The 21,636-nt window shown below is 37.9% G+C and overlaps 2 long non-coding RNA genes across 2 annotated transcripts; one reads left to right on the top strand and one right to left on the bottom strand.

The window, feature by feature from the left end:
- Positions 1-2,620, top strand: LOC138129350 (uncharacterized). Its single transcript, XR_011159202.1, has 2 exons — positions 1-2,476; positions 2,542-2,620. It is a non-coding gene; the product is annotated as an uncharacterized lncRNA (long non-coding RNA).
- An 8,745-nt stretch (positions 2,621-11,365) lies between these two features.
- On the bottom strand, positions 11,366-21,073 carry LOC138128645 (uncharacterized). Its single transcript, XR_011158814.1, has 4 exons — positions 17,672-21,073; positions 15,271-17,592; positions 11,795-15,224; positions 11,366-11,743 (listed from the first exon to the last, which is right to left on the bottom strand). It is a non-coding gene; the product is annotated as an uncharacterized lncRNA (long non-coding RNA).
- Positions 21,074-21,636: the final 563 nt, after the last annotated feature.

The following is a 21,636-nucleotide window of genomic DNA, read 5'->3' as shown; positions in this document are numbered from 1 at the left end:
ATATTAGAACTGATATTGCGGCAAATGCAGCAACAAATTCCGTTAGTTGGCTTAATTAATCCGTGTCAGTCTTAGTGGAAATGAGTGGAAAGTATACTTTAAGTTTTGTACAGTTTTGAATGTAATTATGTAATTATATAATTTTGGACAAATTATTCTTCTAGGAATTTGCACTCGCCACTTGACCAAGATATTTTCAAAAACGCGGCGCTGAAACTTTGTTTCTTCCGCACAACCGAACCAGTGCGCAACATCTTGCTTCTGCCAATTCAGAATATTCAAACTGTAATTACAATTAAAGTAAAGTATCATTTGTAACTTGCTAAAATTAGCACTGCCTGCAAAATTTTCGCAGAGGTCTCTTTTTGCGCTGGCCCACGAGCGACGATCTAAGGCTGCAACAGGAGAACCACTCACCTGTCTCGGCCTCACAACCGGAAATTTTTAACCAAAAAAAAATTGCCGTCAGTCAAACCTCATCCAGAAAACACATTTGTGGGTCCAGAATCCACGTGGTCCAACAAACCACGAAGTAAAATGGTCAAGGATGATCGGGCGGTTTTATCTTCGGTGGTGTTCCCCGCTCCAGTGGCAACCGCAGCGGTAGGTTCAACACTGTTCGAGTTGTTTTCATCCTCCATTTGCACGGGCACGGCACAGAGACTTTTTTGTTTTGTTTTAACAACAGGAAAGAATAAAATAAAGAAAAAAAAATTAAATTGGGCACGATATGTCACAATCCCACTTCTGATGTTAGCTTTTAATCTTAAAAGCTTAAATAATAATGCGTCCGCACTGATCGAGGCGCGTGGTCAATCTGCTTCTGCTGGGGTGCGGTCCGCACTTGAGAATGTGCAAGACCTACACTATTATGCAGAATCACCACTTGGACACGTAATGCGGTACGTCTTGGCGCTAACAATGAACGGTCCTGACCGGTAACGCCACAAAATAAATATAAACTAAAAATGAAATTCCCTCGAGCCGCCGACGACACTTGTACAAGCTTCGGTGCGACCGCAAAACAAACGGTATCGAATCAAAGCGCAACCCTAAAGCTACCGGCGTCGGATTTACAAATAATATTATAAAAAAAAGGTTCGGATTCAAATTACACATATAAGACAAAATACGCGACACAAGAAGAGAGAGACAGTAACACAAAAGAAGGGACGTTATCTCCCTGCCGAAAAACTGCTACGGCCTCGAGAGATGAAGATAACCCCGACACGAGCAAAATGGGGACTCGGTTCCTGAAGGTGAATATTCGGGAACGATCTAACCTGAGCCTCCTGCGTCGTCCTTCGGCGTCCTGCGGTGGTTCGCCGCTCGGCGGTCCTGCCGCTGTTGAGGCCGCTGCTGACTCCGGTAGAGATGAAAGAAAGGAAAGAAACGAAAGAAGGCCAAAAAAAATGGGACTCGACGAATCCGCTTGAACGGGTCCGACAAAAGGTCCTCGTAAAAGATCCGCTTAAAAGACCCTTTCATAGTAAAAAGAGAACGCCATTACGGTAACGTACGACGGGAAAACTGTGAGTTACTCAGTCGGCGTGAGGTCTTTTTTTGGGGCGACGAAAAGCCAAAAAAAAGTCCGTGACTCCCAAGATCCGGAAATTCCGACAGAGTTGGGGTTCCAAAAGGTACGCTATCCAGCACGAAACGGAGAACCACGCAACTCTTCTGACGGGCACAGGAGACTTCGTGAAAATCCCGAAAATCGGTACGATCCACAAGAAAACGCTGCCACGAAGTTCACTCAGGCACGGTACTTTTACGAAAGAGGAAGAGTGGCATCCAAACGCGAACTTATCGCCTTGCCCAAAAAAGTCTAACCGGTCTCGGTGAAGGAAAACAGACCTTAACAGCTGTCGACAGAAGGAACATCGAGAACCGACAGGTGCGTGCGTGCTCGAATTTTTGACGCGCGACAGCGGGACCGAGAGAGGTTAGAAAAATCAAAACAAAGGGGGCCAAAATGCCTACGCCGTCGATCATCGATGAGAACCGTCGATCGAGACCATCTCCAGGTGTTTCGGGAGATGAAGAGAGTAGGATTGAGAGGTCCGTGAAGGAAGGAAAAAAAATGTCCAGGGACGAGAAGGTGAAGGGAATTTATGGAGTTGGTGTCTTAAAAAAGGGAAAGGTAAGTTAACGGTATATTCAGAAGACCTACTCAACTCCGATAAACTCTAGGCCGTGAAGAAAGAAGAAGATAGGAAACAGCCAAATTTTTCTGTCGTAGGGCCAAGGTTCGCAACCTGACAAACCCGACGGTAACTACCGTCCCGCTGAAATTGTGAGGATAAGGGCACGATTCCAGCTGCCTCTTCAGCTGGGGGCAAACGAAAAGAAAACGAAGAAAAACCGACAAGGAAAACCAAAAAAAGAAGGCAAGGTAGAAAGGATTAACGACAACGACAAGCGAACGGGAGGATGAGGGATCGGGAAGGAAAAAGACACAAACAAAACGGTCGCGGTAACATGCGATTACTCTCGGCCTAACTGTGAGCGAGAGTAATTACTGAATTCGTTACTTTTAAGGTTACTTTCGAGGTGTTCGAGTAACGATGGTGCATCCCCAAGCATTAGTGGAACCCATGGGCCTTCCACTCCGGCCAAATCCAAAAAAAAAAACGAAAAACGAACGGAACGGAATTTTCGAACCGTGATAACTTGTTTTTGTTGTTGAATTAATTTTTATTTTTCATTTGATTATACAAAATGCATTCAATTCATTGATGTCGAAGCATCGTTCGCCTTGTAATAATGCTTCATTATAGATTTCTGGTGTGAATTGTATGTCGAGGTTTAAACATCTTGACCGTAGTTGATGCAGAATATCATCATTCATCACTTCATCAGTCATAAAATCGTTATATTTTTCCCATAATTCCTTTGGATTTGATGGTAAACATGTACATAATATGATTCAAATATTATTCATATCAAAATTTGAATGAGCGGAAATTGACGCGTCAGCAAGTGAACTATCCCAATATGCATCGTTTTCAAGTAAATTCAATTTTTGACATGCTTCTCGATATGTTCCACACAAACGACCATCAACTGTTCAATGATGTTGGTCCACGAACATTAAGCGATAACAAACGCAAATAATAACATTCTACATGATTTGGATAAACAATAGGGAAGTCCAGGCAAACTGAATACCTGAACGTTTGGAGAGTTACAATAAGAGAACTAAATGACAGAAATAAAACAATTTAAATATTTATAGGAACCAAAATTTTAAATCTAGACTTTATTTGTTTGTATGATCTTAAATCTTAACTTATCTGTGTTCTGCAATTAGGTCGGATGGTTGCAGACGTTTTAGCCTTCGCACTTCATTGACTTCACGCACATTTAATTGATTAGCCATCACATTAGGATGCTCTGACACTCTTTCACTTTATTTCGCACTGAATCGGTGTATGGTATCCTTTAGGTATTCCAGAAGCATGTTGTTAACACCCGACGCAGAAAGACAAATCGCAACGTTTACTTTCGTTTTTGTGTGATTTTCAAGCAAGCGTATCTTTCTGTATTCATCAATACAGTTTTGCCATTATGGGGAAAAAAGAATAATTAAAAAAATAAATAATTAAAAAAAATTATTTACTAAGTAATAAAATTGAATCATCATTTTTGGCTAAGAATGCCATGGAAATTTGACAAGTAAAATAATTATTTTATTCAGAACTTAATAAAAAAAAAGTTGAACACAAAAACTTTTACAATAACAAAAGGCTATCAGTACTAAACCAAATGTTCAAATTGAGCTCCGTTGACTGCCAAGCAATGACCTAATCGATATTTATGGATTCTTGATATTGCATTTTATTACTTAGGGGGTCATTCACGAAACTCGGTAAGGCTCGATAAGGAGTTGCAAATTCAAAACCATGACCACCGTCATTGTTGAAGCATTGTATTTGCCGTTTCGTTAACGATTTGTAAATTTGCAAAGTTTCGTGAATCTCCCCCTTAGTAAGTTAATTTTATCACCTTTTTTTTAATTTTTATTCTTTTTCCCCATAATGGCAAAACTGTATTTATGAATACAGAAAGATACGCTTGTTTGAAAATCACACAAAAAATGTATGGGTGCTATTTAAAAAACCAAAGTTGGATGCCATAGCAGCGAAACAAAAGAAGATAGGAACAAACTAGAGAGACCCGATGATGCAGGATAATACACCAATCAACTTTTATATTAAACATTTTTTCATAAATTGTCAAATTAAAAAGTTACAGCCAATATTTGATACTTTTGTTCCACCCTGTATAATTAGTTAAAAATACAAGTCAAGATAGTGTGTATATTGTGAAAATTTTTTGTTTAAACCCATATTTCTCGTTTCTGTTGGAAATGAAAATCTGAAGGTGTGTTGAGTATTGAGTTTATATTTGAAGACAGGTAGGTCATTGTATATTTAAAGGGTAAAGCATACCACCTTCTCCACTGGATTTGTAGGTGGATGTATTTATTTTTGTACCTTGCTTGAAATCATATATTCTTTTCTAGGTACAATAATTAATTTTTTTACTGAAGCAGGTGAAAGAAGATTATTGTTAACAGGCGAAAATGCTGTGGAATCAAACCAGATTAGTTTATTCCTGAAATACTTTTTTAGAATTTGCTTTTATAATACGTCTATAAACGTCAGTCAGTAGGAGTCGTTTATCGCTTTATAGAAGTACACTGTACTTGAGCAATTTTTAGCAATATTTCAGTGTATTACACCAAAAAACCTCCAATATTAATGTTCAAACTTTACTTTTTAACATCTATTGCATATGTAGTTGCATCCGTTACCTTGAATTACCAATTAATACGAATTTCTCTAGAATTTGAAAATTAATTTTTTTTATTTAAAAATTAAAACTAGGGGGCAACTTCTAAAAAATAACATAAAAAACTGGTTTTATAAGGGTATTGGCGCACTCGTCCTATAGAAAACTCCCCTATGGGTCGTGTTCTACACCTGGGATTCGTGCGCCAAATCAACCCTTATAAAACTCGTTCTTTAATATACAGTATGAGGAACCGTACTTACAGGGTTGAGGTATTTATTGCTGATTAATAATTCACATACAGAGTGTCCTCAAAAAAGAAGCCGAGTCCATAACTCCGTTATTTATCTGTACACTAAATTAAATAGTTTTTAATAGGCTACAAAATGGCCTAATAAATTCAAGTATAGCCCCATGGGCTTCAAGGGTAAACTGTCAAAATATTTTTTTTTTAAATGGGATTACATATTTTTTTTTAGTAATTCTGATAGACATTTTTATTCTGAAGACAACAATGTATCACAAGTATACACTTAAATACCAAAAATTTCACCAAAAAAATGTAAAAAAACGCTACTATCGTCTATGTTCCATTTTGCGTTAAACATTGGCGGCATATCTGCGCAATCCCACATGTTATTATTTGTCATTTGTTTTTCCAGCTACCTTCATTTGGTAATTACATTGTAACGCAATGCATTTTGATAGCTTTTCGCTTGGTGCTCGTCATTTGTTTCAAAAGTTAGTGTAATTTTTTTTTATGTGAAGTTATACTTGTGATACATTGTTGTTTTCAGAATTAAAATCTCTATCAGAATTACTAAAAAAAAGTATGTAATCCCATTTGAAAAAAATTATTTTGACAGTTTAGTCTTGAAGCCCTTGGAGCTCTACGTGAATTTATGAAGCTGTTTTGTAGCCTATTAACAACCATTTAATTTGGTGTATAGAGAATTAAAATCCTCCGATAAATAAGGGAGTTATGGACTCGTCTTTTTTGGGACACCCTGTATATATTTTTTAACAGGTAAAATTTTTAGATCAACCTTTCAATGGATGGTGACATAAAAAGTGTGTCATGTACATGTCCGAGAGGTCACTTCTTATGTCATCATGTTGCTGCTGTTTGTATACATGCTCACAACAACATAGCAGTAACAGATGTTGAGTGTCGTTGGGCAACTAGAAAGCCTAAAGAAGAAGAGGTAAAAACAATTGACGAATTATACGTGGGGAAAACCCATGTTTCAACGCGCAGAAAATTAAGTGATTGTCCATGAAGCTACAGCCATCAAAGAATTTCAAAATGAGATGAAAAAGAAGGTTATACCAACCGGTCTCTGGCTACATAGCTGTGGTTTTCTTGGTGCTAGTTCCGATGGAATTGTTGAGAAGGATGCCATTATTGAGGTCAAATGCCCGTTCAAGTTCAGGGAAAAAACAATTAGTGAAGAATTAAAAACTGACCACAGCTACGTTGTGTATTTAAATTCGGATGATGAACTCCAGCTCAACAAAAAACATGAGTACTATCACCAAATTCAGGGAAATTTACCAATCACGGGCCGTAAAATATGTTATTTGTTTATTTGGACACCAAGGGAAAACCTTATGATGGTCGTGGAAAAAGACGATGATTGAGACAACAATATTACCCTTTTACAAAATTTTTATATAACTAAATAGCTATTTACCGCATATTATTTCTACTGTACTTGATGATATTTAGTAATATATGTAAAGTATATGTATGTTTTATTCAAGCAGAAACTTCTAAACCAAAAATATGTAGTAAACTTTAAAACAACCTGTTTTTTTTTGTATTTTTGACATTTAAAAGTTGTGATTTGTTGCATAATAACGGGTAGGCAATAGATCGAAGCGATGGTTTAATTACACTCAGTGCAAGGAATTCAAAACTCAGAATTCAAAACCTGACTGCGTGACTGTACCACACAGAAAATATAGTAAATAAAATATATGACACTTATTTACATTTATTAGTAATAGACACATCTACTTTCACATATATTTTGACATGAAGGAAACACAACACTTTATACTGTTTTGTGTTGGATCCATGGGTGTTGGGTGTAGGTAAGTGACGTGGCGTGGGATCATTAATGCAACGGTCAGTTTAACTTAAATGGCGTTTACTCGCTTTAACACATAAAAACAATGAAACTAAGTACACTGCTTGGTTTAACGAAATAAGAACGATAAGATTAATATAGTTGGAACGATAGATGAGCTTTCTCGGATGTGATCATTCAGAGTTAAAAGATGGTGGACAAAGGTGTGCCACCCACGTGTGAGATTCACCCGCTTTCTACGGTAGATGGTAAATTACTGATTAATGGCGGTCGCGGATCTCTCATTGGGAAGGATCTGCGCGATTTGATTAGCAATGTGCATTATGGGAAAAACAGTGACCTCACTCGTACTCGTAAGTGCATTACATTAATCATGGAAGCGAACCAAATTAGCTCAAATAACCAGAACAATACAATTATATAATATACACTTAAAATACAATTTATACCTTGCACAACATCTTAGATACAATATACATAGGAATTTAATAATTGTACAACTGTTCAACTTCTTTAATTAGTGGAAATTGCAAATTTGTCAGTGCTGCACATACTTGAAAAACCACAGATGCATGCGGTGTTAATGTCTGTGGAATTAAAGATTGGTAGTTTATTTGACGAGTTTGTGTGTAAATTGGGCCTTTTTTGGCACGCGTGAGCCATTTTAAAACGCGAGTGAAACGAGCGTTTTAAAGGCCCACGAGTGCCAAAAAAGGCCCAATTTACACACGAACGAGTTGAATTAGCCTATTAATGGCTCGTTCTACGTTAATCCGTGCCTTTGCAATTGTACGTGTCCTTACTGCTTCTTCCGGGGTAAATTGTGGTGTTGTCAAAAAAAGGTGGGAGGTTTAAGGATACACCATGTGGTAAGATGTCTGCCACTAAGAAGCCCTTGTCAGCAAGAACCAAGTCTCCTGCATTCAGGGCTGACAATATACCACTGCGTTTCTTATCAGAAACCGGCCCTGGATACAACTTGCTGGCAAATGTAACAACTGCATTTGGGGCAACCCCAATTAACGCTTTTAAAGTGTTGCGATGTTTGTAAGCACTGTAGGTGGCCCGCTGTCTTGTCATATTTTTTGGGTGAATTGTAGTCATTTCAGTGCAGTCCATAATCACCCTACAATTAGTGAATGTACTGAATGCCATGGGCATACACAATTTATTTTTTTCCCCAGACGGCAACTCTTTCATCAACTGCTGAAATAGAATTTCATGCAATGCATGTAGCCAGGTTTTAAAAATATTAGACAGTTTCACGACTAATACTGAATAGTTGACCCAAGTCGTTATTTAACTAATGTAACCTCAATTTCATGAGGGTTAATAACAACTGGTCAATTTTAGGAATTCTCACAACTTGCCAGCCAGAAAAATAATTCAAATCCATATTTTCAAACAACGAAAACAGTGCCAAAAAAATTTCTTTGGTGGGCAACCCAGTATATACGGATATCAAATGTGATTTATTTTCAATATTGATTGGTTAAATCTTGAATAGTAATTTTCTGCCTGTACCATGGCAACATGGCTTGGGTCTTTTTTTCCCATTTCTTCATTCCCGCTGGGAACCACCGCTTTTACTTTTTGCAGCCCAGATGGCCCAGCCTGCTCCACGAATGCTGTTGATGTATCTACTTCGATTGGACCACACGGCTCAGCTTCCCTTGAGGAATCTGATGTCTCAAGCTCTGCTGGTAAAGTAGACACAGCAGTCTCACTTGTAGCAGTTTCAACTCTCTTAATTCTGTGCAATTTGCAGTGATTTTATTCACAATAAGTAGCTTCATGTATTTGTATGCGATTTTTGATCAAAGCAAAGCCGATTTTCAGTTGAACACAAGACTTTGAAAAATTTACTAGGGAATTCCTCATAATGTGTACTGACAATTTAATTTTTCGTGTCAAATACAAACATCAAGTTTGTTTTGATATTTTTGACAAAGTCATCATAGAAAACATAATTAAATACAATGTAATTTCGAATTAGGAAAAGTTCGATTTTTTCTAACTAATTTTAGAAAACAATATGTTGTTAATACCCTATCATTTGTCTTATGTGCGAACTTACCTTAGCAACTTTGTCCATTTCTTTTTTTCTTTTGGATACTTAGGAAAGGAAAAAAATTTACAGCCATGTTTTTCGCTGTAGTGCTTACACGTGGGTGCAAAACACATAACCATTTTTGATTCGAAAAACCATGAAAATCCACATGCAATTTGAATAAAACCGTTCTCACATAACCTCAATATGTATTCTTGCCTTTTATAACATCATTTTATAAGGCATTTGAAAACTACCTCCTTCAGTACAAACCTCTCCAATTTATAAATGAAAAACTTAATTGAAAAAATAATTCCTATGATACCACGTGCGGAACTCGGTTTGTTTGGAACACGCACCTTGACCTAGTACAACAAAAATGGCGGTCGTGACGTAGCACTTGCAGAGTATATTTAGTATATGCAACCCGTGAGGTACGCCCCAGTCAACACTTGAAATGTTGGGAATTACTAAATTTATATTTAATGTTGTCATAAAATACTATAAATTCGGTAAATGAGAGCAAGTTTCTTCCTACTCCGATTATAATTGGTTGGAGAGTTTCATTCCTACTTATCAGTGTGTTCCTGTAGACAACAATTTCCCTTTCAAAGTCGTTGTTCACAGTGACATGGAGAAAAAAGGAATCTTGTGAATCCTTAATAGTTGATTTTACGATTAACTTCTTATTGTTGTTCTTTATGGTATGTTTAACAGTAGGTGGTAACAGTGAATGCATCAATAAAGCAACAATCACATTACATGTGACATCTGTAATAGTGAAATGTTCAGTATGAAATACAATAACACCGTGAATATAAGTGCGCAAACGCAAACGTTCATAGTCGACTGTTATAGTGGACTGTGAAACAATTTTTTTTCCCCTGCTGAAAAGGCCATAAGCCTCAGCGGCAGTAATAACATAAATTGTAAAAACTGTAAAAATTATAACTCCATAAAATGTACCAAACGAAATTGAATAAATGTATTGGGAATTTTATGTTTTTTTCTAATTCGGTATCGAAAACTGTTACATTTCCACATTCATTTCGGTAGGAAAAGTAGTACTTTTCCTACCTAGTCAGGAAAAGTAAAACAAATGAAAACCAGCAATTATATACTTCGTATCCCACCTCCACCCGGCGGCACGGCAATTTTGCCGGAGTACATACACTATTACGGATATTACTATCAAGTAATAGTGCAGTGCTTATCAACATAATTACCGGCGTCTCGCCTCCGCATTTTGACTTTGTTGTGTATTATGTTCTGTGTCAATGTTAAGGAACTTCCGCACGATGTGACATGAGTATAATAATATACCTTTTTGAATTTCAACTACCAATGTGTTATCTAAATCCAGAATTTTTAAATTTTTAAAAAGAGATTGCGGTACTATTCCCGTTGCTGAAATTACAAGTGGTAAAATCGAAATTTTTTCTAAATACCAAAGATTTCTCATAGCAACGGAGAGCTCTAAATATTTATTAATTTTTGTGTTATATGTCTATGTTATATTATGTGAATTTGGAACAGCTATATCTAAAAGATATGCTTGCTTTTGTTGTTTATTTAAAATTATAATGTCTGGTCTGTTATGCTTAATATGAATGTCAGTTAAAATTGTTCTATCAAAATATAACTTGTAACTGTCATTTTCCAAACAACTTTCTGGTGTATAACTATAATGTGGTTGTGTATTCTTTAATAAATTTAATTTAACAGCTAAATTCATGTGTATAATTTTAGCGAATATATCGTTACGTTTTTTATATTCGCTTTGAGTCAAAACGGTGCAAGAAGAAATGATGTGTTCAATTGTTTCCCCTTCAGTTCCGCAAATCCTACATTTATCAATTATCGATTGTAAACCGCATATGTGTTTTTTATAATTTCTTGTATTTATAACACGATCTTGTATTGCAAATATAAAACCCTCCGTCTCAGGGTGAATATTTGATTTGTTAAGCCATGCATGAGAGGCCTGAATATTAATTTCTGGTTGTTCCAGTTCTTTAAAGTATCTCCCATGTAAAGACTTCTGTTTTATATTTGCTATAGTGTCAGGTATATTTGGCTTAACAATATCTGAAATTATATTATCACTTAAATTTAAAGGTGTGTAGCCTTTATCGGCTGAAACCAAAGCATTAAAAAAGGTGTTATCACGAGCTCTATTGAGGAAATAATTTTTTAGTGAAGCAATTTGATTTTTTGCAGTATTTCAGATTTGAAAAACCCCTACCACCGTTTTCGCGTGGTAAATTAAATCTTTCAATAGCAGATTTAGGATGGTGTTTACTAAATTTGGTAAAAAGAACTTTAATGTTTATGTTCTGTAAATTAGTTTTGGACCATTTTATAACACCGAAAGAATAGGTCAGGAATGGAACAGCATGTATATTAACTGCTTTAATTAAATTATTACCGTTTAATTTTGATTTTAAAATAGATTTAATTCTTAAATAAAATTGCTTTTCTAAATTTTCTTTTATAATTGAGTGTTGAATATGATTTGATTGATTAATACTAATATTAATATTAATATTATTTATTATAAATATGTACTACAACATTATTGCATTCTTTTAACAAATAAAGTAACAAAGTATGTCCTGAATATTTCTAATAAATCCAAACCTTCAAAATTGCCTGGTGATATTGTAAATTCTCGCCTGACGTTTGTTTTAGTGTCTGGAATCTGGATAATGATATAAGACCCCTTGTCTGTAATGTTCTTCACGTCAAGAAAAGTCAATTCCTCGCGACGGCATGCCCCACTGATCCCGATTATCAACATCACCTTTAAAGAGTAAAACAGTTATTTTTTGAATTACATAAAAGTCACCTTTACCTTCATCATTAAATAAGTGCCATTATCCGCTTCCCTTAGGAACTTTTCTATCTCCATAATGTCGAGCCTTTGAGTTTTCTTGATTTTTGCTCAAAATAGGCCAGTAGAACTTCTTCAGTAATATCACGCACTCGCTTTTCACGGCACCAATCCTCAAATTGTTGGTAAGCTTTATCATATTTTTTCCGCGATTTCACGGGTAATAACTCATTGACTGCTAATGCTGCTGATTCTTCTACGTCCGAGCTAACAAATTGAGCATCTTCGGACATTTTTAATCGCAAATACACTCACAACTAAACGAACTCGCAAATTTTTCTAATGTGAAAATTTGTGTTTACATTGATTCCATAACGACCAAAATGAGCTACTCGATTTTTCGAATTTTGTATCTAAAATTTTCAATAAATCCTCAAGAGGTAAGGGTTTTCTCTACGTCATTAGAAAAAATTATGTGTGCAACACGAAGGAAAAGTGTTTTTTTCCGTACTCGACGCGTTCTTAATCTCGACTACGTCTCGATTAAAAATCCCGCATCTCGTACGGAAAAAAGTCACTTTTCCTATCTCGTTGCACAAATAACTATTGTAAACAAAACGGAGAGTTAATTCAACAATGATTTTGGTTTGTCTACCACTATAATAGTACTTCAAACAGATACAGGGTTAGAATTACAATTTGATAGTACTGAGAAATAATATGTACTATTTTCTAGGTTGATTTGACAAAATTCAATAAATTAATAGTCAGATGACTAAAATAATAGTAGAATGCACCAATTTTTTAAGTTATTGCTGCTTTAGAAGTAAGTAATCCATAGACAACACAGTAAACCTATAGAACGCAAACTCCCATAGTTTTTTGTGTCCCGACGCCATCTACTGGCTTGTGGTAGGTGCAAAATAAGACACAGCCAGCTGGATATCCTGGCTTTTTTATTTATTTTAATTTTCAAAATAATTTATTTATGAAATTAAAAGACTACATTTATTTTGAAGTTTTTATTTTCAATTTTTTTCGATACATTTCCATTGCATTTTTATAAATTTTGATTTGGTGTTTCTTTTCCTCAATTGCGACAGAGATTTATGGCTTCCTCGCCTTCAAAATTTTGCTCTTTATTTTGACATCGAATTTTGCATGTAACGTTTTCAGTACATTGCAGCCCGTAGTTGCAGCCCGAATTTTGGATTAACATTCTGGCTTTTTATAATTTTGATTATGCTCAGCTTTTCTTATTTTCTTTTTGAAACTTTCACAAGAATTTATACAGTCATTACTATATAAAACAGGATTTACATAATTTACTTATAGTGTCTTCAGTAGAAATATCGTAGATCAGTAGATCGGATGAAAATTCTATAAAAAATAGTTTTCCGTTAAAATATAATTATCAATATTTTTTTACTATTACTGGAAGTATAGGCCGTGCCAAACCCAAATAACCACCACCTGTTGAAGTAGGTTGGTGAAAACAAAATTACACTAAGTGTATAATGGCAATTTTGACATTACTAAAATGCTAGACCAATCAAATCAAAGTACACAACGTTGCCGGTTGATTTTCTGGGTATAATCCAGTGTTGGTGGTTATTTGGCTTTGGCAAAGACTATATGTAAGTCTGGACTGGAAAAGGAGGGAAGTTGTATTGAGTGAAAGGTACGGCCACATTCAGCAATCTATTGTTCGTGCCGAAGTATTTGCTGGTAAAATGAAGTCCACACACAGTGTAGCTGTTATACCCACACTTTAATAGGCTACAAAGTTGATAACTGCTTGTTACCCGTGTTTTTAATCCATTCCATGCCCAGGATATTTAATTGGATTTGAAAATCTATGGCGAGTTCCACATGGTTTAAATACCTTTGCACTCTGCAAATTCTTGTAACAGTAGATTTATTATTTATGACTTAATATGTCAAAATATATATATTTTTTTTAATTTTGGCATAAGTTTCCGCGATTTTTATTTTTATAAAACGGCAGCGTCCCCTGACGGCTTGTGGTGGGTGCGTTTCCAAAAAAACCGATAAAATGCATAGGAGTTTGCGTTCTATAAGTTTACTGTGTTGTCTATGAAGTAATCAAAATAGCACCGCCATCTGTCGGTTCTACCTTACATTTGACAATTCTTGTGTGCGTTCCATTAAAATTCGAAAAGTAGTAATTGTTTTTAACATTTTAAATTAAAAAACGTCGGCCAAAAAGCATTATATGTACATACCTTGTGTGCGAAGTAACCTATAGGAAATATGCTTTAAAACAAGGAAACCGCATTGGTGTACATTTTATAAAATATGATATACAGGGTGTATTTTTAAAATGTGCCGAAATTGTACCTACGAGGTTGTTTGACAACGTAGAAGACAAAGCAATTAAAAAAAATTGTAGCTCAAAAAATAAATGTCATTTTATTTTTTGACATAGAATTTTTTAAACATTTTGTCCAAGTTCTACATGAAGCCAGTAGCTCGTGATTAAAATATCTGCACAACTTTCAAAATCACCCTGTATATATGATCTGATTTTGGATTATAGATAAAATTTCTTGCAGCTCCAGAAAAAATTTTGTATAGTGCACGTCCCCACGTCCCACGAATGTAATAAAAATCCTGTTCCCCAACAGGATTTTTATTACATTCGTGGGATTTAAATGACTCGGACTAACGTGCTCGTTATGCAAATCACACTCATGTATAAAAATGCCTCTACCCCACTTGTACTATAAATAATTATTCTAAGTCGTCCGCGGATTTATCTTTTAAAAATTCCGATATATTATAATTGCTCTTAAATTTTACAATACGAATGTTATGAAAACATTACAAGTCGTAGTAAAATGATTGATTAAAAAATTACATTAACCAATTTAAAAAAAAAAAACAGTTTACAAAAGTTAAGAATCAAAACAGGATAGATTGCCATAATCGACCTTGACTAGTAATTAAAACTCTCCCAGAAAGTTTGCCCATTACAAAACTTAACATTGGCACTTAACAAATGAAACAGCGACAGCAAAACAACGACAACATAAAATATAACAAAGTGCGGAGCAAGTCAGTCGAATTTTTTGAGGGATCGGTATTTGTTCCGTTGATATTGCACCCAATTATAAACATCGCGAGAAGTTCGGCCTGGAAATAATGAAGAACTTTCTTGCAGGAATGTCACATACTCGCATTTGTGGTAAATCGCCACGTTCTATATATTGCTGAAAATAATTCTGCATGGCACAGATTTGTGCGGATGTAAAATTCAGTCATCTTCTGGGAAGTTGCGTCAATATTTGAGCAATAGTTCTTTTAGAGGAACAAACAGTTTTCTTTGTTGGTGTAGTCACTTTCTTTTTCGGCGAGCAGTGTTTTTCTAGGGTCAACCTTCTTGTACGAATTGGTGACCTTTTATTTGACTTTAATAGTTTATCTGAAACTAATCAAAATATATTGCATAATCATAAATAAATAAATAAATCTACCTGCATTGGCTTCATTTTCTTGTTCGCGCATCTCTTCACTTGTTTCTTGTTGAGGCGTGTCAACCTCTACACGTTCAGTTGGCGGTTATGTTGAAATGTCTTCGGTCGAGTCCATTTCCAGTAGTTCTTCAACTGTGAAGTGATCGTCTTGCATTGGATCATCATCGCAGTTCATTTCGTCAGATATGTGAACAAAAAAAAACAAGGCGCCCAGGGGCACGTTTATTCAAGAAGGGAACGTCAAATTGGACGCAGTACTTTCGGCTTTTTTACAAATGTGTTTACAGTGTACATGCATATCTCTTTTCTTATTTTATAATTCTACCTAACTATTTACAATGTGTGAACAGGAATCACAAACAAGAGAGTTCCGATAAATCTAGAAACAGAGAAAATATAGAAATGTAATCATCGGGTTAGAGCCAAATCCCGGGATCCGTCCAAGTCCTCCTTTGGCTCACGCTATGTGTGATCTTTGCTCGTATATGAGGGGAGCGTTACTGTCAGAGATTGACGGGGTTGCAGTCGCTAATTCTGCGAAGATTTCTCCGTTGGTGAGGGCGAAAATTTCCATAAGCTGTGGTGCCCAGGCTCTGATCTCCTCGTGTATCAGTTCCTGGGCGACTAGGTATTTAGGACAGTCGAGAAGCCGGTGGATGGGGTCGTCTGTGGCATCGGGGCAGGCATCGCAGCGGTCGCTCTCTTCTTTGCCAATTCGGTAGAGATGACAGCCGAATTCACCATGGCCGGTGAGAACTTGTGTTCGCACGAAGTCCAAGTGGGGAAGTGCGGCAGGGTCAGTGGTGACGGCGGGAAGAAATACGTACGTTACTCGACCCTTTGTTGAGTTGTCCCATCGTGCTTGCCAGATGTCCTCTGCACGCAGTTGTAAGTAGAGTCCGGCATGGGCCGTGGAGTCGAACATCTGCGGAGTGATGACTTCGCCCTGAAACAGAGAATCTTGCGATGCCGCTCCACCGTCCACCAGTCTGCTCGGTTGGTGAAGCGCTTCCGTTGGACAGCTTTTGCAGCTACACAATTTCGGATACTGCTATAAAGCAAATTAACCGCTCGATCGATCATGTCTGAATTGCAGATGGTGGGAAATTACGTGTCAAATTCGTTATCCCAGTCGTGCAGGGTCTCTTCGACATACTCTGAGGTATTTTGGCTATAATCAATGGCAAACTTGGGTGCGACTGTGCGGGCTGTATTGTCAGCTGGGTCGACCGTGTAAGTGAACATGATGGGGGTTGTGGTCGGATGTTGTGAGGGTGTCCGAGACTTTCCAGTTCGAGATGCTTGGGATCGCCAGCGGGGTGGTTAGTGTCAAGTCGATGTAACTTTGCCCTCTAATGTTTCGGAAAGTCGGCAGGTCGCTGGGTTGGTTTAGGATGTCTAGGCCATTTTGTGTTACGACCTCCTGAAGTATCGGAGATCTTGCATCATTTCGTATGTCGCACCACAAGGTCGACCGGGTGTTGAAGTCGCCGCCAATGACCAGTCTGCTACCTGCAGTCGCCTTATTATCCGGTGGATTGTCGGGATTTCGGACCGGATGTCTGTCGAGGGCGGCAGGTATACGTTTGAGAAGAACAGTTGGGTTTTTCCCAGTTGTAGCGTGACCACAGCAATGTGGTCGTTAGAAAACTGAGGCACAAACAGTGGCGCTACGCAGTTTTTGTTAAATATAATGGCCGACAGAAACTTGGCCGAGGTGACTGCCGCCAGTTGCAGGCCGTTTAAATGGGGAACTTTGAATAAGGAGCCATGACGACAGACGAATGGCTCCTGTACCAGTGCGAGGGAGATGTTGTTGGCCAACATGTGCGCTATTAATTCGTTTCTCGCTGTGCCGGATTTCTGGAGATTTAGTTGAATAATTTTGTGACTATCCATCAACCTCGTATAATGTAGAATTTATTACATCTTGGAGTCGATGTTTGTAAATTGGGCACATGTTAGCTGCTGTGTGGTGGGCCACGTCCTTATCCCCGCTTCGTAGACAATTGACGCATTTATGGTTCTGAGGGTCTTCACGGTTTGGGCACGCGTTTGATTCGTGTGCCGTGCTGGAGCAATAGCCGCAGGCCTTGGGTGAATTACAATTACAATTTCGCGAAAGGTGACCGTAGCGCTGGCAGTTGTAACAGCCTGTTACCTCAAGAAAATCGCGTATGTGGTGTGATCTCCAGGTTGTGTATACGCGACCAGTTTGTAGGAAGAATCGTCGTGCGGCGGGGTGCACTTCCACAACGAAATTTGAACACCCAGCAGGGGAACGCGTGTCCGGGTTTTGTTGTGTTGTGAACGAAAAGGTGCCTAGACATACGTATAAAATTTAGAACAACAATAAAAAAATATATATATATTTTTTCTTTATAGTATAGGCATAACTCACCTACATTGATCCACATCAAGCAAAACATGTAAAATACGTTCTCTCTTGCGTATCATCGTCATTATCATATGTTTATCGGATAGGGCCTTTTTTAAGAGTGTTAGGTTGTCTTTTTTATAGTCTTCTAATACGACTCGCTGTTGGTATAAATCTAAAGACATACTGACGACTTCAGTAACTCTTCTCCTATTAAATACAAAGTTCCGCTTTTCCTAACATAAGCCATGTATCGTAATCAAACCCTTTCAATAGCTGATCATATGCCTTCTGTGCTTCTTTAACAATGTATGTGGAGAAAAGTTTAATGTCTTTTGATGACGGCAAATCATTTCTTATCTTTGCTCTTTTCTCCAGGCGGGTCCTACCAGCAGATCTTGAAACATAAATAGAATAATTTTGTTCATGGGCAGCAAGGAACGCCTCAGCTTTCTGTATCTTAATGCAAGGCGATCTACATTTACCCTTGGTTAATGCGGTCTTTTGAAAAACCTCGTTTCTTGTAAGACTGTATCAAAGATTGCAATAAAAACGTAATACTAGATCCTAACACTTGAGCCAGAGCCGGTTTTCCAAAAACAGCAATGTTGTAATCCATACAGCACAGTTTAAGTACGCCTTCCAATAAGGTATCATATTCGCAATAAATTATGCAGTCTTAGTAATCAATCAAAGATGGATCCAGTTCTTTAATTTCGAGCAGTAACCGTGCCATTTGTCACAAATGCTGACGATCGTTTTCAAAGCCGTTGGTTGATTACGATGCATGAAAGCATACCGTTCAGCAAACAATTTCAGACAACCTTTAAAAAAAGTTACTAGATTTATTAACTGTATTCAAGCTGTATTTTCCGTTGCTATGATATTACGCAATTAAGCCACAGATCACTCGTAAATTGTATTAGTGATGAAAGACAAACAAAATTTACGAATCCTCAAATATTAAGCAATTTTAAGGTTCAGAAGGGTTAATTTGGCAAATTTTTCTGAAGTAGCTCTGTTTTTACAACGGGATCATATAGTCTATGTAAAACCAAATGGGTGTTCAATACCATTTTATTTTTTTTACAAAATAGTAAAAATAATACAGGACCTAGTCCAATTTTTTGTAAATGTACTTAGAACCTTGTGGGTCTGTAAGGATATTATTTTCATCAAAAATGATGTGACGCAAATATAATTGAAACTAAAATAACTTTGAAAAAGAACGTTTATTTGAGAATAAAATAGAATATTTTTTAATGAAATAAACAATAGAAAAAATAAATAACATAAATCAAGTCTGAGAAGCACTAGAAGTGCTATTATTTTGATAATTTGAATTTAAAAGCGTGTTAATGCACCTTTGGTATTCTACGGGCACCAACCTTCACCCTCTTTACCTACGGCTTCTGGACTTGCTCCTCGAAACTCGCGTACTTCTTTAATCCCGCAAAAAATTTTCCTTTTCGAACGTACCAGCGCTTTCCGCAAAGTGTTGTCGGGGGAAATGCTTGGCTTTGCGCGGACTATTCAATTTGGTGTGATCAGGAATTTTTTAAATCGTAACACGTGACGCCGTGATTTGGAGTTGCGAATGTTGTCTGTAGGGGCACACAGCCTCCAACAGGTGATGAAACTATTTTTCACGTCTGGTCAATCGTGAATTTTTGGAGTGAAGCTCCGGGTCTCCAGACTCGACCCAACGGGATATAGTTCCGTCAGACTAACATTGATCTGAAGGATCGGACGCAAACAAAATTGAAAACCCGAAAATAAAAGAAAACCCTTCCCTTTTCTGCCGTACAGCCGCAGCCGCTTAAATCGGAATTCTGGGTGACGAGGGGGCCGGAACGACACAAGTGGGGCCGCCCGGAAACGGTGGTACCGCTTCCGCCGGTGGTACCGTCGGTCTAGACGACGAGCTCCGCGCGAATGGATGTTGACGACCCGTCGTGGTCGGTCGTCGTCCTTAAGGACCTCCGACGCCTCGACGAAAGGGCCCCGCGAACCTCAAAGATCGCCGGAAAACGCAGGACCGACCCTTGAGCGAACGTTGCCGTCTCCGACCGGTCACACCAAACCGAGATATCCCCCGTGACACCCTTTCACCCGCTATCTGATTCTACAAACAAAATATATCGAGTCGAGATGTCGCGCGCGCAGACATCGCGTCTGGTCCACACGTGCCCACATGACCGACGGCGAAGAGTGACCTAACCCCCTGGAAAGGATTACGCCGACACCGCCACTTTTTCGTGGGCCATCACAAACATTGGAGAGACCTAACAATACTAACCAGGTCCACCCTCTATCGCGCGTGACGTCTCGGCCCGGCCCTACGCCAAATGCTGGGACTTTTCGGCCTCTGGGGGGCCTCCACTCCGAGTGAAAGTGACTTTGGGTGGGACTCGCACACCACCAACGAAAACAAATTGCAAGACGGTGACGCGTCTGCCTTCACTCAATCCTGCGATTGTGAAACCGAGTCTGAGTCGAAATTTTGTGTCGTAACACATGTCAAAATCAACGCGTCTCATTTATCAACTTCTTGTCCCAACGTTCTGAGAGCTTCGATATTTATCGTGATGTAGTCGAAAAGTTGACGCATTGCCACATGTGAGTTTTTGACTAACGGCGGTGAATTTAAAATTGTTATTACATGCTCCAGCATAATTAATCGCTTCTTTTCAAACTGTTTTTGTAGGGTTTGCCATGCAAGTTCATAATTTATTGATGACACGTATATTGAGTGCGGTGCCTTATGAGCATCTCCCTTCAAACACGATTTGAGATAATGGAATTTCACTGTACAGATTGCAATTGTGAATCAATGATTTAAAGGTGTCTGCGACCACGGTCTACTCTAAATAACTGCCGGAAAACGAAGGTAAATCCAATGTGGATAACCTTACCAGGTTTAGACGCGGTTGTTCGACGACTGCACTGGACCCTTGACCATTAATTGATTTACTTTTTGCATGTTCCACGGAATCTAATAATGCCAATATCTGCGGTACAATATTGTAATAATCCGTTTCAAAATCGTCGCGCTCTTTATCCTGTCTTTCTCCCTCTTGTAATGATTCTAATTGTGTTTGAACCTGATCAAATTCTTTGAATGCATTGCGGAGATTTGGAAGACGCGATTTTAATTGATAGATGTTGTCACCATCCCTGAATTTTTCCAAAAACGTTTTGATTCTAGTTGTAGTCGTCTTTATTTGGCCGCGACGCGCAATGAGTGCCTTTACGTCTTCTTGAGTCATTGTTTATCGTACCCGTGAGGAGATATATACAGAGTGGCAAATATAAAGGGCCTACCTTGACTGCTGCGTCGACCAGGCGGGATTCTTGGCTTTCGTTGTCTTCTTGATGTTTCGATTGTCGATTCGCCGTCACGATCCGGCTCGAAGGACCAATGTTTCTGTGCAATTAGTTGAGAGTCACAATGGATGACCAAATTAAATATGTCTGTTGCTTTGAACTTCGTTTATTTAAATTCAACACTTAATACTACGCAATGTCAACAAGAGTACGCAATGAATTTACGAGAATGTTTGCAAGAATCATGACCAAGAATTCCAAGAAATCCATGGAATTCATAGTTTTCAGGGTAGGTAGCGTCCACCCAGTGAGTGGGCGTTGCTTCCCCACCCCGCTGAGGTCCCATCGACCATAACATCCGCAACATGTAGAGGTTGTTTTTGTAAGAGGTACATAGGCGGAGCCAACAACCTGCGCGAAGCTGACGTCATAGTTATGAGCAGTGACGTAACCAAACTATTTCAATTTATTTTATATTTTTTATTAATTAAAACGTCGTTCTATTCCATTTGTCTTACAGAGAACAATGTTCTAAAGTGCAGGTTTCTATTAAGAAATACAATTTTTTATCGTTTATTACAACACAATCTTCAATACAACACAATAAAATTAAACTTGGGTACCACAACTGAAAAAGAAGACGCCACTGAATGTACGAACAG

The sequence above is a fragment of the Tenebrio molitor genome, chromosome 4 (assembly GCF_963966145.1).
Source record: "Tenebrio molitor chromosome 4, icTenMoli1.1, whole genome shotgun sequence".
NCBI classification, from domain to species: Eukaryota; Metazoa; Arthropoda; class Insecta; order Coleoptera; family Tenebrionidae; genus Tenebrio; species Tenebrio molitor.
This window is presented reverse-complemented; position numbering and strand designations above follow the sequence as displayed.